This window comes from Sciurus vulgaris, assembly GCF_902686455.1.
Source record: "Sciurus vulgaris genome assembly, contig: HiC_scaffold_339_arrow_ctg1, whole genome shotgun sequence".
Taxonomy (NCBI): Eukaryota; Metazoa; Chordata; class Mammalia; order Rodentia; family Sciuridae; genus Sciurus; species Sciurus vulgaris.
Window position 1 is genome coordinate 249183 of NW_027632708.1, and position 15864 is coordinate 265046.

The 15864-nt window shown below is 36.2% G+C and overlaps 1 pseudogene across 1 annotated transcript in view; it reads right to left on the bottom strand.

Annotated features, from left to right (window-relative positions):
* LOC306652622 (chromodomain-helicase-DNA-binding protein 1-like) overlaps positions 1–15864 on the bottom strand; it is a 43050-nt pseudogene that overhangs the window by 15774 nt on the left and 11412 nt on the right. The window contains exons 7-13 of the transcript in view: positions 15013–15173; positions 12194–12346; positions 11506–11606; positions 6566–6654; positions 4922–4994; positions 3752–3846; positions 278–404 (exon numbers count right to left, since the gene is read on the bottom strand). The product of the transcript in view is annotated as a chromodomain-helicase-DNA-binding protein 1-like (transcript). The remainder of the gene's footprint in view (positions 1–277; positions 405–3751; positions 3847–4921; positions 4995–6565; positions 6655–11505; positions 11607–12193; positions 12347–15012; positions 15174–15864) is intronic.

Consider the following 15864-nt stretch of genomic DNA (forward strand, 5'->3'; position numbering starts at 1 on the left):
TCATGTGACCCAATGAACATGACTCTGCAAGTCAGTGCCAAAATGGGGTGAAGACCCAGTCGTGGGCTGGGGAGATAGCTCAGTTGGTAAAGTGATCACCTTGCAAGCACAGGGCCCAGGGTTTGATCCCTAGCACTAAAAAAAAAAAAAAAAAAAAAAACAGTGGTTCTCAACTCTCAGTATGACTCTGTTGTCAGGGCTACATTCTTCACCTTCCTCCCCAGTCCATAACTACAAGCCAACAGAGCAGGAAAATGAAGATGTTTAACTCACTCACTTGTTCTGGACAATTCAGTGAGCTCTGGCATCTGCTTGCAAGTCATTTCAAGGATTAAAATCACTGTCAACAAAAATAACAGTAACTGCTGTTGTTAAGTTCATGCCAATTTCACCTGAATACCATGCTAAAAAGAAGCATGATCAGCAACATACAAATAAGAAACTGGAAAACAGACACAAGGCTAGACTCAGTCATACTGAACACCTGAAATCAATCCAACTGAGTGGTTTCCTCTTTCAGGCAAACATCTCTGCCCCCAACTCCAGAGCCCTGGAGTGGTCAAAAGTGCCACCTCACCTTATGTTGCCTGATCTGGGAAAATTAATAATCAAATATAACAGAATGAGAGGTAAGGGGCAGAAAAGGATGCTTAATTTAATGCTGTAAAGTCATGTTTGAAAACCTTGATTGAATTTTGCTTAGAAAAATCTGTGAATAAGGACACAGGCTCTTTCAGAAAACAGCTGCAAAAATGAGAGGTCTGGGGTCTGCCATTGTGGCTCAGTGACAGAGTGCTCACCTAGGCATGTGTGAGACCCTGGGATCAATCCTCAGCACTTCACTAAAATAAACAAAATAAAGATATTGTCTGTTATGGTTTAAGTGTGGTGTCCCCCAAAAGTTTACATATGAGACAATGCAAGAAGGTTTGGAGGAGAAATAATTGGATTATAGATTTGGTCTAAAAAGTGAGTAAATCCCTAATGGGATTAACTAATTGGTAATTAGAGGCAGGTGTGGTGTGGCTGAAGAAACTTGTTCATTGGGGGCATAGATATGGGTTATATAGTTTATATATGGAAAGTGGAGTCTCTCTCCACTTTCCGATCAAGTGTGCTTTTCTCTGCCACACTCTGTCATCATGATATTCAGCCTCACCTTGAGACCCAAGGAATGAAGCCAGCTTTCTATGGACTAAGACCTCTGAAACAATAAGCCCTCAAATAAACTTATGTCCTCTATAGTTGTTCACGTTAGGTCTTTTAGTCACATTGGCAAAAAAAAAGCTGAATAAAACAGTGTCCATCTACAACTAAAATATATATTTAAAAAAAGGAGAGGTCTGCAATGCACATTAAGAAAAGCACTTAAACACACTTGCAAACTACAAGATAGGAAGACCCTGATACTAGTTAATGAGAATATGGGATGATACATGCCTCTGACTAGAGAAAACTTGAACGTGTCTTCCTGAATTGGTTTCCACATTAATGAAAGAAAATGTCATAAAATTAATTCAAGACAAGAACACTCAATGCAACAACTTTCTGGTCTTTATTCAGTGGTGGAGAAAAAAGTTCAAGGAAGTACCTTGGGTTACAGGAATTTAGACTACTGTGAAGGCAAATTACAGCATTCTCTTTGATTAATGTGAAAACTAGTACAGAGCAGACTATTCTTCCCAGGGTTGTTACAGCTCACTGCTGAAACAAGCCTAAAAGCACTTGTTCCAAGAGCTGAATGAAGTGTTCCTCTTCCTAAGGACTACTGACTCCCAGCTGGATATCATGAAAAGCCAGGCAGGAATGTTCTCATTTAAACCATCATATAAAATTAAAGTTGGAAAAAAGAAATAATAATTATTGATTACTGAGAGATGCTAATTTATATCCAATAATGACAGTTATACTTCTACTTTACTATTCACCAAGCATTGTTCAAAAAGGTTTACATAAATTAACTTTTAACCTTCACAACTCTGCATCCTTTCCAGTATAATTCTCATTTTGCAGATGCTGAAATGGAAACACAGCTAGATTAAGGGACTTATTTGAAGTTGCACCACTTGAAGTTGAGAGTCAGGACTGCAGCTCATATTTAAGAATCTGTGGTTATTACTCCTGGGTTTAAGAAAGGACTCTACCATGTTGCCCTCACTGGTCTTGAACTCCTGGGCTCACATCATCCTTCTGCCTCAGCCTCCTGAGTAACAGGGACTGTAGGCATGCACTACTGCACTTAGCTCCAGAAGCTTTTTATATCCTTCTACTACCTTGGCAATCATTTTGCCTTAAAAAATGTGTCCCATAAAAAATTATCTTCCTCTTGGGTTGAAGTTGGCTAGTGCAGCCCTTCTTTACTAAGGGGAATATTTTAAGCTGTATTTAGTTGTTTGGGACATAGTCATAAGCTATCACTGCCACCTGCTGGCAATATGTGGTAATAAACTCACCTCGTGAAAGTTGGAAACCTATTAAATGAAAATACTGCAGAACTATAGCAAAAACGTGATAACAAATATGACAATCAGTGTTTGGAAAGGTTAACATCCAGGACTGCTTCAGATTCTAGATAATCTACTAAGGCCTCCAGGGAGATTAATGGAAAAGCAGAAGTTTCTTTCTTTCTAATTTTAGATGATTCAAATATCTGCTCTCTAAATATGAATAATAAAATCTTTAAAACAAATTAAATTCCTTTCCCAACCAAACGATGCTTTTGACCAGATACTTCAAGTTTCCCCTAAGACTAACCATGAGACAACTGAGTGAATGGTTCTGATGTAGGGTGTGGAATGTGTCCTTGGAAGAGACTGAGGCCAAAGGAGTCTGATTGTATCTTATTATTGATTTTACTAGACAGAAAGACATACGTTGGAGAAATAATCTCCTAAAACTCAAGGATTATATCTAACACTTATTTTATATACCCTTATAGTACAAAGCACTTAATAAGTGCTTTTAAAAAAGTCTGAACTTTCTTTTTATAAAAATATTAATCTCTCTTTCATCAAGGACACACATCCTTTTTGTATTCCTATATGTATTCCATATGAATTAACGTGTATAAAAATAGGAAAATGAGACTCAGATTATAAATTCAAAATTAATTTAAGGTCTTTTTGATTCAGGATGTAAAGAAAATTCCATCTCCCATAAGTGATTTCAAGTTATTTAATAGTATATGAGAGCACCCCATAACTGACAAAGCACCTCAGATGTCATATGATATTTATGATTCAAGTCATATAGAATATTTGATAATAATTACAAATAGCTGGCAGTTTCACTGTGATCACATTTTAAATAACAAAATGTTTGTTAAACTTTATAACACTATTCCAGGAGTATTCATGGAGGAGGGGCAACTAGCAACAAGATTATCTTATTTTCCAAATTCACAGCTGGGAAGGAGAGCTGCCTCCACTGAACATAAATAAAACTTCCTCAAAATTACAAAAAAAAAAAAAATCACAGGTCAAAGCAGATCAGAATTACTTTCCAATAAACTCAGGTTCCAGCCTTACTTCTTTGTGACATTACAGCTTAGATAGGTTGGACAGAAAAGAGTTCCAAAGTAGAAGTCCAGTACTATGCCTTGATTCTCTCCTTTTATTATACTCATTGGTAATAACCTCACCTTTCAGAGAATTATGAAAAAATGCACCAATGGTTGGGATGTAAAAGTACTACATCACTCCTTTTTTTTTCTGCTTTCATTAATACTTATGTGGCTTTTCTGCCCTGGTACTTAGGAGAAAAATAAAGTTCTTTATAGCCAGGTGCCTCTCTTCAGGTGCCTCTCTTCTCCTCTCATGGAACCATCCACATGCTCATAGCCATAGCCTCTAATAAAGAAGTACAACAACAAACAAACAGAGCTTAACTCTTTTCAAGGACTCTTGAGGAAATAAAAAAGTCAAGTCATTTCTAAACTAAATGCTTCATATTGTACTTTCCATATCCAGGCATGGCCATACTTTAAATAAATCCCATTGGAAAAATCTAAATTTAGGGGGACAATAAATCACTTTAAAAAAAAAAACTCACCATAACACTGTATCCTGGGTTTTTAAAACACAACCAGCCAAAGTTTTGGCACTTAAAACAGTTAATATTCAGTTTTGATTATTCCTAGGCAACCCTAAATATCCACCCTCTATGGCAGTTTCTATTTGCTGAGATACAATCCTTAAATAGTCAAGCACTAATACAAGCACTTAAGAGCCTGCCTGATTACCCAGCATCTGCTTTTCAATAAAGCTTTTGGTCTCTCCACTTACTACCACGCATCAGGTCAGGAAGAAGAATTATAAACTCATAAGATTTTGACAGTGGAGATTCCTCAATGTTCCAATGGGATTTCTGCAACTTTCCAGGTTACTGCAGTACTTGGAGGGCATCAAGTGGGTCTGAGAGACCACTCTGAACTAAATTTTAAAATTCTTAGTTCTGCAGCTGATAATCTACCAAAGGCTCATCATCAACTGTTTAAGCTTTTATCCATTATCCCACATCAATTTTATTACATATAAAAGAGAGTTCTCAGGTAATTGCCTACATTCCCTATTGTCCATAGAAAAATTGGTCTACCTTCACCTGCATGATATGTGGGATCTCTATACTATCAATATTCATTTTCTTACTAATCCTAAGTACACAAGTGTTGAGCTGAATGTTGCAAGACACTGAAAGTTTCTGTCACTGAAACTCGACTTATCATATTTTTGAAGATACTCAACATTTTCACATCTGCTTCATATAGTGCTGTCCCCTCTCCTCATCTTCTTTTGGTTCTGAATAATGTTTATGCACTTTCTTCCTCTGTAACATTCCCACACCCCTTACTATTCATCATGGACCTATTTGATCATTAAATCTAAAAAAAGTCTTTAGTAATGTAGTGACCCAGAGGAGTCACCTCTGTAATCCATATATCTTGGAGAATGTCCAACATCTGGGTCATTTGGGAGAAAAGTAAAACTTAATGGCCTCTGACAAGGAAAAGAAAAGGAGAAACTCTAGTAATATTTAAGGTGAGTTACCCTCACACAAAATTTTTCAAAGAATACAATTTTATAAGTAAGTCAAATGCTAAAGTAGAAATATAAATGTCACATAACTTTCTCAAAAACTCTACATAGTTTACATAAGAATACAAAGTGCCTCCACAGGTAGCTGCATCCATGAGAGCAGGTATAAAGACACAGTGGAGATATCTCAGGGCACATGTCAATTCACCAGGAACTATGGAAATCCTAGAGAAACCAAGGAGCCTATTTCTGGAATGTCACTTCACACATTGAAAATAAATATAAACTTTCACTTTAATAGTGAAATAAACAAACACATGAAGAGTAAATGGCAAGATTCACTTATGTGTGTACCCCTTCCCCAAGATCCTAAAAAGCTGTGGTTAGTTATCTACTGCTATTCCCCACTTGGGAGTGTAAGTCATTATCATCTGGAAAAGTCTGAGAAGGATCACTTTAGAGAAGCAATCCCCCATGATACATGAGGAAACTTGCCTACAGATAGTTAAAAGAGGAAAGAATTTAAAATAATGCATTAAGAACAAAATCAAGCTGAGAACTCCTTGTTATCAGACATTGTTTTAAAATTTGCCTGAACAAAGAAGTACAGTGTTGACAAAACAATATTCTTTTTTAAGAAAATGAATTTAATTTAAGCTTACCACAAAGATAAGATCAAGAATGAGGGAGAACTCCTGCCAGATTCTAGCCCAAATTGTTGGGAAAGCATTGAGCTTAAATAAAGGTGAATACTTCCATTCTTATCTTCAGCTCTGACATTTACGAGCTATATGACTTTGGGCAAGACCTTTCTGGGTCTGGGGCATAAAAAAAACTTGGATGGAGGGTATTTATGGGCTCTTCTCTATCTCTAACACACCTGTAGTTGATATGTCAAAGAAAATTAAGCCCAGTAATACATGCAATTATTTAATTTAAAAAAAGATTGAAAATTTTTTGCCAAATCTGAAGTTTTAGGTTAGTTCAGGCCTCACCTGGGACAGTCATCTTAAAGGGACAATTTTGAAATTCTGGTCTTCTGATACCCAGCTCACATTTCTGGAAAAGACTATTCCAAGTACCCCTTGAATTTATATCAAACCCCACAGGTTAAGAAGAATGAATGCTTACTGAGCCTTTATTAGGTGTCAATTTAGTGCAAAGTACCAGCAGGCAATTATAAAAGAAATGCTCAATGCTGACTCTGTCCTTGTGGCTCTAAACAAAATAGCAGGACTGATGAGGTGAACATACACTGATCAATCAGGCAGAAGATTAAGGTAGGGCTTGCCAAGTGCTGGAGAGGGATGGGATCTTAAATGCTATAGGAATTCAAGAAAGAAAGAATAATGATGGGGAAGAGTGGGGTGGGTTGAGATGGAATGGAATGGGTGTATAATTTCAGAGAAAGTTGACCCTGAATTAGGGTCTTGTGAAAGAGGAAAACTTGAATCAGTCTCATGAAATAAGTAAGTTCCTCATTAATTAGGTTTTAAATAGTCACCAGCTCAGAGCAGTACATATACTTCTACCTGGAATGGAGGAAGGCCAGCAGCTTATCCAGCAGGTGAAGTTTCCCTCTAGCTTCAATCAGGTGGTCTCCAACTTCAAACGGCTCTGGCTGTAAACTTGGAAAAGAAAGGATTCATTCCCAATCACATGCCCTGACTCAGGGCAAACTTCTTGAATAGAAAAGTCAATAGGTAGGCAACAGCAAGAGAAGCCTTGCTCCTTCTACTTCATTATGTCCCTTAGTCACATCTATTTGAGGCACTTTATAACTATTTGCTTATGTCACTATCTCAGTGCAGTTTAACACCAATTGCAGAGCCTGGCACATCCAAAAAGCCTAATAAATACTTGCTTAGGAATCAAACCCACTCTTTAGGAAACTGAGGCAAAGGGAGATGCCAAAGGTCAAGAAGATCCAAAAATAAAATGCTAAGGCTCTCACTCTAGAAAAGGAATCAAGAATATATATATATATATATATATATATATATATATATATATATATATATATATATATATATATATAAATGTATATCAGTGATTCTCAAGGTATGGGGTGGCAGTCAGAATATTCTGGAAGGGATCATTGCCTGGAGGTCTTCTTTTAGTTGGGGCACAAGTGCCCCAGAGGCCACTTCCCTAGATGCCTGGAGGTGTTTTCTTTGGGTACTGCTGCCCACACTGCTGCTGCACACCAGAGGTCTTTTCTCTGGACACACCTGTGGTCTACATTGCTGCCACTGGCATTGCTGCCCCTGACATCCCTGCTGCCAAAGCCACTGCTGCTCTCTGGTGGTCACCTGGAGGTCTTCTCTATGGTTGCCACTGCAGCTACAGCCACAGCTGCCACCACTGCGACTGCTGATCTCTCACCACTGCCAACAACACAGATGACTGAGCTGCTGCTGTGCACCTGACTGTTGTCACTGACCCCCTGCCACTTACCACATCTACCACTGCCCCGAGGTTTGCTGCCAGGGAGACTCCAGGTTTGGTTACACATGATTACATCCATTTTGAGACACTAGTCAGAGCCTGAGGTATGAGATACTGGCAGTTTTCCTGTTATTGCCATCTTGGGGAGTCAAGGTGCACCTGTTTGGGGACACCCACCAGAACCTGGAGGTTGAGAGTCAGGTGCCTCTGGGTTTGACTGTACTTGGGGTATTCTTCCTGGGGGTGCTGGTTGCTGCCATCTAGTTATTGTCTCTAAGGATTGTTCATCCCTGGTGGTCTATTTCCTATTTCCAGTATCACTGAGATCTTGGGACTGAAACATGGTCAAACCTAAGACATCTGAGGTCCAGATTCATGGGATAGTGACTGGCTCTGTCAGGACCTGTCTGGGTCAGGCAGTCTGTGGGAAGTCAGAGACAGGGCTGAGAAGTTTTGGATGCTAACAGAGACAGTTTTTCAATTTTGCACTGAGATTTATTTTATTTAATTTTTTCCTCTGACATCTCTCTCCACCATATTTGGAACATGGTGTTTTTCATTCACCAATTTGTTGAGGATGGAGATATATGCATGGTGCTTTGCAGTTCTGCTGTATATTCTTATATTTTTAACTTTCTTTCTCTCTCTCTCTCTCTCTCTCTCTCTCTCTCTCTCTCTCTCTCTCTCTCTAAGTGTGGTTCATCCCAGGGATGCAGAACTGGTTCAACATATGGAAAACAATAAATGTAATTCATTATATCAATAGTCTTAAAAACAAGAATCATTTACTCAATAGATACAGAAAAAACATTTGACAAAATATAGGACCCCATCATGTTTAAAAAACTAGGAAAACTTAAGTATAGTAGGAACAAACTCAACATCATAAAAGCCACATGTGCTAATCCGAAGGCCAACATAATTCTAAATGGAGAAAAATTGGAAAGCATTCCCTCTAAAATCTGGAACAAAACAAGGATGCCCTTTCATCACCTTTATGCAAAAATATCCATGAACCTCTAGCCAGAACAATTAGAAAAGAGAAAGAAATTAAAGGTATACAAATAGGTAAAGAAGAACTCAAACTATCACTATTTGGCAATAACATGATTTTTATTTAGAAGATCTAAAAACTTCCACCTGAAAACTTCTAGAACTAATAAATAAACTCAGCAAATTAGCAGGGTAAAAAATAAATACCCATAAATTAAATGCCTTCCTATATATTAGTAATGAATTCACTAAGAGAGAAATAAAGAAAATTACCCCCTTATCCCCAGATAAGAGAGTAAACTATCCCATTCACAGTAGCCTAAAAAAAAAAAAAGTTATCAATTTAACAAAAGAGGTGAAAGAACTCTACAATGAAAATTACAAACACTAAAGAAAGAAATTGAAGATGACATTAGAGGATGGAAAGACCTCCCATGCTCCTGGAAAGGTAGAATTAATATTATCAAAATGGCTATACTATCAAAAGTGTTATACAAATTTAATGCAATTCTTATTAAAATCCCAATAACATTCTTCATAGAACTAGAAAAAACAATCATGAAATTCATTTGGAAAAATTAGAGATCCAGAGTAGCCAAAGCAATCCTTAGCAAGAATAATGAAGGAGACATCACATTACCAGACCTTAAACTAAACTACAGAGGTATAGTAATAAAAACAGCATGGTTTGGTGTCAAAACAGACACATAAACCAATAGTACAGAATAGAAGACACAGAGACATCCCACATAAAATCAGGTATCTCATACTAGACAAGTGTGCCAAAAATATTCACTGGAGAAAAGATAGCCTATTTAACAAATGGTGCTGGGAAAAATGGAAAGAACATATAACAAAATGAAATCACACCTTTATCTCTCTCCCTGCATGAAACTCAACTCAAAGTGGATCAAAGACTCAGGCCTAATAGAAGAAAAACTAGGCCCAAATCTATACCATGTCAGCCTGGAATCTGATTTCCTTAACAAGACCCTTAAAGTGCAATATGTTCAATCAAGAATCAATAAATGAAATGGATTCAAACTAGAAAGCTTCTCCTCAGCAAAAGAAACAATCAATAATGTGAAGAGAGAGCCTACAGAGGGGGAGAAAATCTTTACCACATGCACCTCATATAAAGCATTAATCTCTAGGATATATAAAGAACTCAAAAAACTTAACACCAAAAACAAATAACACAATCAATAAATGGGCTAAACGACATGTCACAGAAGTTATACAATTGATCAACAAATACAAATACACTGCTGGAAGTTAGAGAAATGCAAATCACTCTACTCTAAGATTTCTTCTCATTCCAATTAGAATGGTAATTAGAATGGTATTTAAGAATACATGTTAACAAGGATATGGGGGAAAAGGTACACTCATACATTGCTCCTGGGAATACAAATTGGTGCAACCATTATAGAAAGCAGTATGATGATTCCTCAGAAAACTTGGAATGGAACCACCATTTGACCCAGGTATCCCACATGTTGGTTTATACCTAAAGGACTTTAAATGAGAATACTACAGTGATGCAGCCACATCAATGTTTACAGCAGCTTAATTCACAATAGCTTAACTATGAAATCAACCTAGATTCCCTTCAACAGATGACTGGATAAAGAAAATGTGGTATGTATATATGATGGAATACTACTCAGCTTTAAAAAAAGAATGAAATTATGGCATTTGCTGGTATATGGATGGAGTTAGAGAATGTCATGATAACTGAAATAAACCAAACGCCCAAAATTAAAGGCCAAATGTTTTCTCTGATCTGCAGATGTTTATTCACAATAAGGTGGGGTAGAGGGAGAATAAAGTTACTTTACATTAGGTAGAGGAAGTGAATGGAAGGGAAGGGGTATGGGGGCAGGAAGGACAGTTGAGTGGAACAGACATTTTTACCTTGTGTACATATATGACTGCATGACCAATGTGATCCTAAATGTATAATCAGAAAAATGAGAAATTATACTTTATTTATGTATGATCTATAAAAATGTATGAATGCATTCTACCATGTACAACTAATTAGAACAAAATTTAAAAACTTAAAGAAAGAATATTTTTGAAGTTTTCCTTCAAAAACTACATTTCTAATGCCTCTTCTTCCTTAAAAAAAATTCTAATGTGCATCTTATTAACATCCTGTTAAACTTTTAAATAGTTCACAGTGCTACTTGGCAAAAAGTCTTTAACACAAGTACAGCAAACCTTTTGCTTTCTTTCTATACTGGAGCCTCCATGGCCAGAGATTGCATATCAGATTGTGTAAGAAAAAAATCATTATTTGAATAAAAATGAAAACAGAACACATTAATTTTGTAGGCAAGAACTAAAGCAGTGCTTAGAAACATACAGAAGTCAGCAAGATGAAGAGGAAGCAGCAAATGTTTCTAAGAAGCATGTGGGCAGGAGGAAAAGCAAGTGAAAGTGCTACTTCAGAGGCTGAGTGAAGAATATTTCAAGGAAAAAGTGATCTACTGTGTCAAGGGTTTCTGAGAGGTTAACTGAAATGTGAGTTGACAATCACTGGGTATCACAGAGATCACTGGTGAACTTGGCATAGTGATTGAGTAGGTTGAAGACTAGAGAAAAATCTAATCACCAAGAAATGCTCAGACAAATCCAGATTAAGACACATTTTGTAAAACTACCAGTTTTATGATCCATAACTGTCAACATCATGAAAGACAAAAAGGTCCCCTCCCTGCAACCCCCCAAAATCTTAAAAACATTGCAGAAAAATAGAGACATGGCAAATGCAATACAGAATCTATGGATCTTGGATTAAGAGAGAAAAAGAAAAACATAGCCATAAGGGATATTACAGGAACATCTGAAGAAATCTGAATAACATTATATAATACAGAGAAAATGAGAATAAGCAAAATACATACAGTAAATACAGGTAGGGTTTTTTTTTTGTTTTTTTTTGTTTTGTTTTGTTTTTGAAGAATTCTGCTATGATTTTGGACCCAGAACTACTAAAGAAAAACAATGTGGGGAAAAAGGACACTGCCTCACCATCAAACAAATATGGGTGATCCACACACTTTTGAAGCTGGGATAAGATATTCTGAAGTTTGACTTTCTATACCATTTCATTTTCAAATACATCTGTAATTTTGAAGCGAGAAATAAAAATGGACTAACAAATCAAAAGCAGAAACAAAAAACAAACCCAACTCTTTATAAATAAACTTACTAATTTTATTGGACATTCCTCAAATTTATACTAACTCCCAATGACTCATCTGCTCTGAGAATTAGTAGCATATCCACGTGGAACTTTCCTATATATCACTTTGTTCTGAGAAGAAAGTCTATAAATTGAACTTGTGGGGTGGTTAGTTATAATGACTGGAAATTTCTGAAATTTCCTTCTTTAACTTCTATTGTGGATTTAAGAGGGGGGGAGCAAATGAAGGACAAATGTTATGAATGGATATTTAAAAGTGTTTGCTTCCTTGTAAGGAATAAGAAAAACTAGGCAAAAGGAAAAAGGGAAATTTCATCATGCAACAACTAAATCTGATACACTTAATCCTGCCAATGTCTTACTGCAGCTGACCTGAGTATCATTCAGAATACAAAATGCTACTCTATATTCTTGCCATACAAAGTGAGCACAATTATAAAATATTTCCCTGCCCCCAACCACATCCTCATTTAGTTTCTAAATGGATGAACTGCCCTCTGATTACCTTGGTCTTTCATCAATATAGCCTTGTAGTATTTTTTCTGCAAAGCTGGCATGACATGGTATATCACTACTTCTGTCTTCTTGGGAAGCTCTGTAGCTACCTCAGCTTTTACTGTCCTCAGAAATGGCTGAAAGAGGCTGTATAGTTCACTTGCTGTGTAAGGAAAAAAAATACAAGAAAGTGGTTTTAAAAATACAAGAAAGGAACTGAACTACTAGAGAACATATAGCAATTTACTTTCCTCATTTTCAAGCTAATTCTGCATTCTAGATTAGTATAGCAATTTTCACAGTACAGACACTCTTGGACTTACAAAGTGATTGCATTCTTATAAACCCTACAAAACTGAAAATATATTTAACAAACCTAACAAACCAAACATCACAACTTAGCCCACCATACATTAAATGTTCTCACAACATTTACAATATTCAACTTAGGCAAAATAATCTAACAATAATATTTTATGAAAAGCTGTTGAATACTTTATATAATTTATTAAAAACCTGTGTCTAAAAAACACTGACAACATAGAAGACTGTAGAGTATCAGGTATTTACCCTCATGTTCACCCGGGGAACTGGGGAGTTGTGACTTGCTGCTGCCACCAACCCTCACAGGACAGTACCTTACAAAGTATCTCTAGCCTGGAAAAGACTGATACTCATGTTGTCTTATGTCAACATGATACTCATATTGTCTTATGACTGAATAGTATCCATTGTGTACATACACCACGCTTTCTTTTGTCATCTGCTAATGGACATTTAGGTTAGTTCCAAATTTGGGGTACTGTAAATGGTGCTGCAATAAACAAAGGAGTAAGGATATCTCTGTGACATGTTGATGTCCCTTAATTTGATGGGATTGCTGAATTGTACAGCAGTTCTAGTTTTTGTTTTGTGAGGAAACTCCATCCTGTTTTCCATTATATTTGGACCAATTTACTCCTGCCAAGAGTATATCAGAATTCCTCTTTCACCACATCCTTGCTAGCATTTGTTAATTTTTTTGTCTTTTTGTAATAACTGTTCTCACTGGGATGAGGTAGTTTCTTATTGTGGTCAGGATTTTCATTTCCCTGATGATTGATGACTCTGAACATTTTAATATAACAATAATGCATTATATATCTCAAACCACTTAGAATTCAGACACAATTTTGAATATACTCAACATAAAGAAGTTTGTGTATATGATATGTTAACTATCTAAATTGATCACTACTCAATGTATACATGAATCAAAACACCAATACCTCAAAAATAAGCACAAATATGTACATTAATAAAAATTCTAAATTCAAAGTATTGTTTCTATTGAATGTGTAATGATTTTGTGAAATGGTAATGTCAAAAAATTGTAAGCTGAACACACATAATTAGAGGACCATCTGATTTCTGCCTTTACTGGGTTCTTTCCTATACCTTCTGGACTTGTTTCTGTCTTTTAAACCCCAAAATACAAACATTAAAAGAGCTTGATTCTTCTTAATAATCTCATTTTCAAGAAACTGTTTTCCAAGGTATTCTTGCATTTAATCTCACTGAGCAGCATAACAGACTAGAAATGTATGGCAAGTAATACTGCCACTGTTTTCACAACAGTTAAGTGAGTCTCAGAGGAACTAAGCAACTTATCCAAGGACACACAGGTAAATGTGAATATTGCCAGCATTCAAACTTGAGTTTTTGACTTCTAATCCCTTGTGCATTGACCAGGTATCCCTGATTTTCAAAAATAATGCTAAATTAGAATTAAACTTCACATAGGATTATCAGAAACAGAAAATAAAAATATAAGCAACCAGCTAAATCTGAAATTCAGATAAACATATTAATCATTTTTCAATATATGTTTGTCCCATATCACATGTATTTGGATGTCCTATATTTAATCTGGCAACTCTAAATGTGGGAGAAATCAATCAGAGCAGGTTCACGAGGTAATCTTTATCCTGTGGTATGGGAATTTGTGCTATACGAAGTCTTGCAACTCATATTTAACCAGTACATACATAATCACTAGTTAGCCTCCTGCAATTTGTTTTGGATAATCAACCTAGGATATTCAGATATTACAGGAATATTCAGATAATTCCACAAGGCAGAGAGGCAAAGATATAATAGAAAGTTACTGGTTATATGGATGAAGGCTTCCCTTTTCACTTCCACGTCCCACTCATCTCAGTCTTTTGGTTTCTGCAAAGTGTTAAAGAGAAAATAACAGTATTGCAGTATTCTTAAGGACAGTTTAGGACTACAGCATGCAATTACTTTTCTGCACTGGGAAGTGGCATGGAAAGTAAAATCTTTATAAAAATTTACAACTTGAAGCCAGGCATTATAACATATACTCAAGAAAGGAGGATGGCAAGTTGAAGGCCAGCCTAAGAAACATAGCAAGATGCTGTTTCCAAATTTTTACAAAAGCACTGGGAATGTATCTCAGTGGTAATGCACCCCTGGATTCAATCTCCAATACCACAAAAAGAAAAAAAAAATTAAAAAGAAAATTACAAGTTGTTTTTTTTTTTTAAAGTATACAGATCAGTTGGTACTTTCTACCTTCTTCCAAAAATGAACCAAATAAGCCTCAGTGTAGAATCATGTAACAAACAAATATGAGTCATGAATAGCAGATAACTGGACACAACATGAGGGACCCAACATCTGCATTGTGTTTGTGATTCTTTATCTGAAGAACCACATGAATCCTCTGGTTATCCATTCCCTTTCTTTTCTCTCTGTAACTGTGATGCATTAGGAAAGTTTGTGTGTCAAGATCTCTTGGGGATGATTTGTTGAATGGGAATTAACCTGATTGGACTCTTTTTCAATATCCTGGTAATATTGAACAAAATCTTCCACCTATTCCTTGGAAAAAGCTCAGGTTCCACAAAACTGAGGAGAGAGTGGAGCTCTTGGAGGCTGTTTTGGATAGGAGTTCCAGTCAACAGGAGACTGAAAACCACTGAGAACTAGAATATGTAAATAAATGCAATTAAAATTATCTAAAATTGGGCAGCAAAGCCGAGTTGCTCATGACAACATTTGTTGAAATGCAGAGTGGCATGATTTAATGAAATGAGTTAAGGCACATGAAATTAGGAGGCTCAAGTTCAAGTGGTACACTCTGCTTAATGTAGAAGATAATATCTCTTCAGTTTCAACTAAAAGAAGTGGATAATAATCTGTAAAGACACTGTCATAGGAATATAAGTAACATCACTTTGTGAACTCTGAGTATTATAAAATTATTCACTATGGTTATTATTATTCAATTTATGTAAGGATTCAAAAATGTTATGACCCACAAGAGGAGTTAACTCGGGCATCTGAGTAAACACACACACTCAAGGAGTTTGAAAAGCCAGAGCTACAGCTTCAGGCCTCTCTGCTACAAGCAAGAAACAAGATGTACACTAACAAAATATCTGTTTCTTAAATTTGCAGTACATCAGATGCAAGACATCAAGATTTCTGGATGTTTCTTGACATTCTGCCATAAGATATCCAATAAAGAAAAGACTTTTTTAAATTTTTGAGAAACAGGGCAGGGTATGCAGCTCACTGGCAAATCACTTGCCTAGCATGCATGAAGCTCTGGGTCAATCACCAGCATTACCAAAAGAAAAAAAAATGGAAAAACATTGAGAAACAGATAAGAAC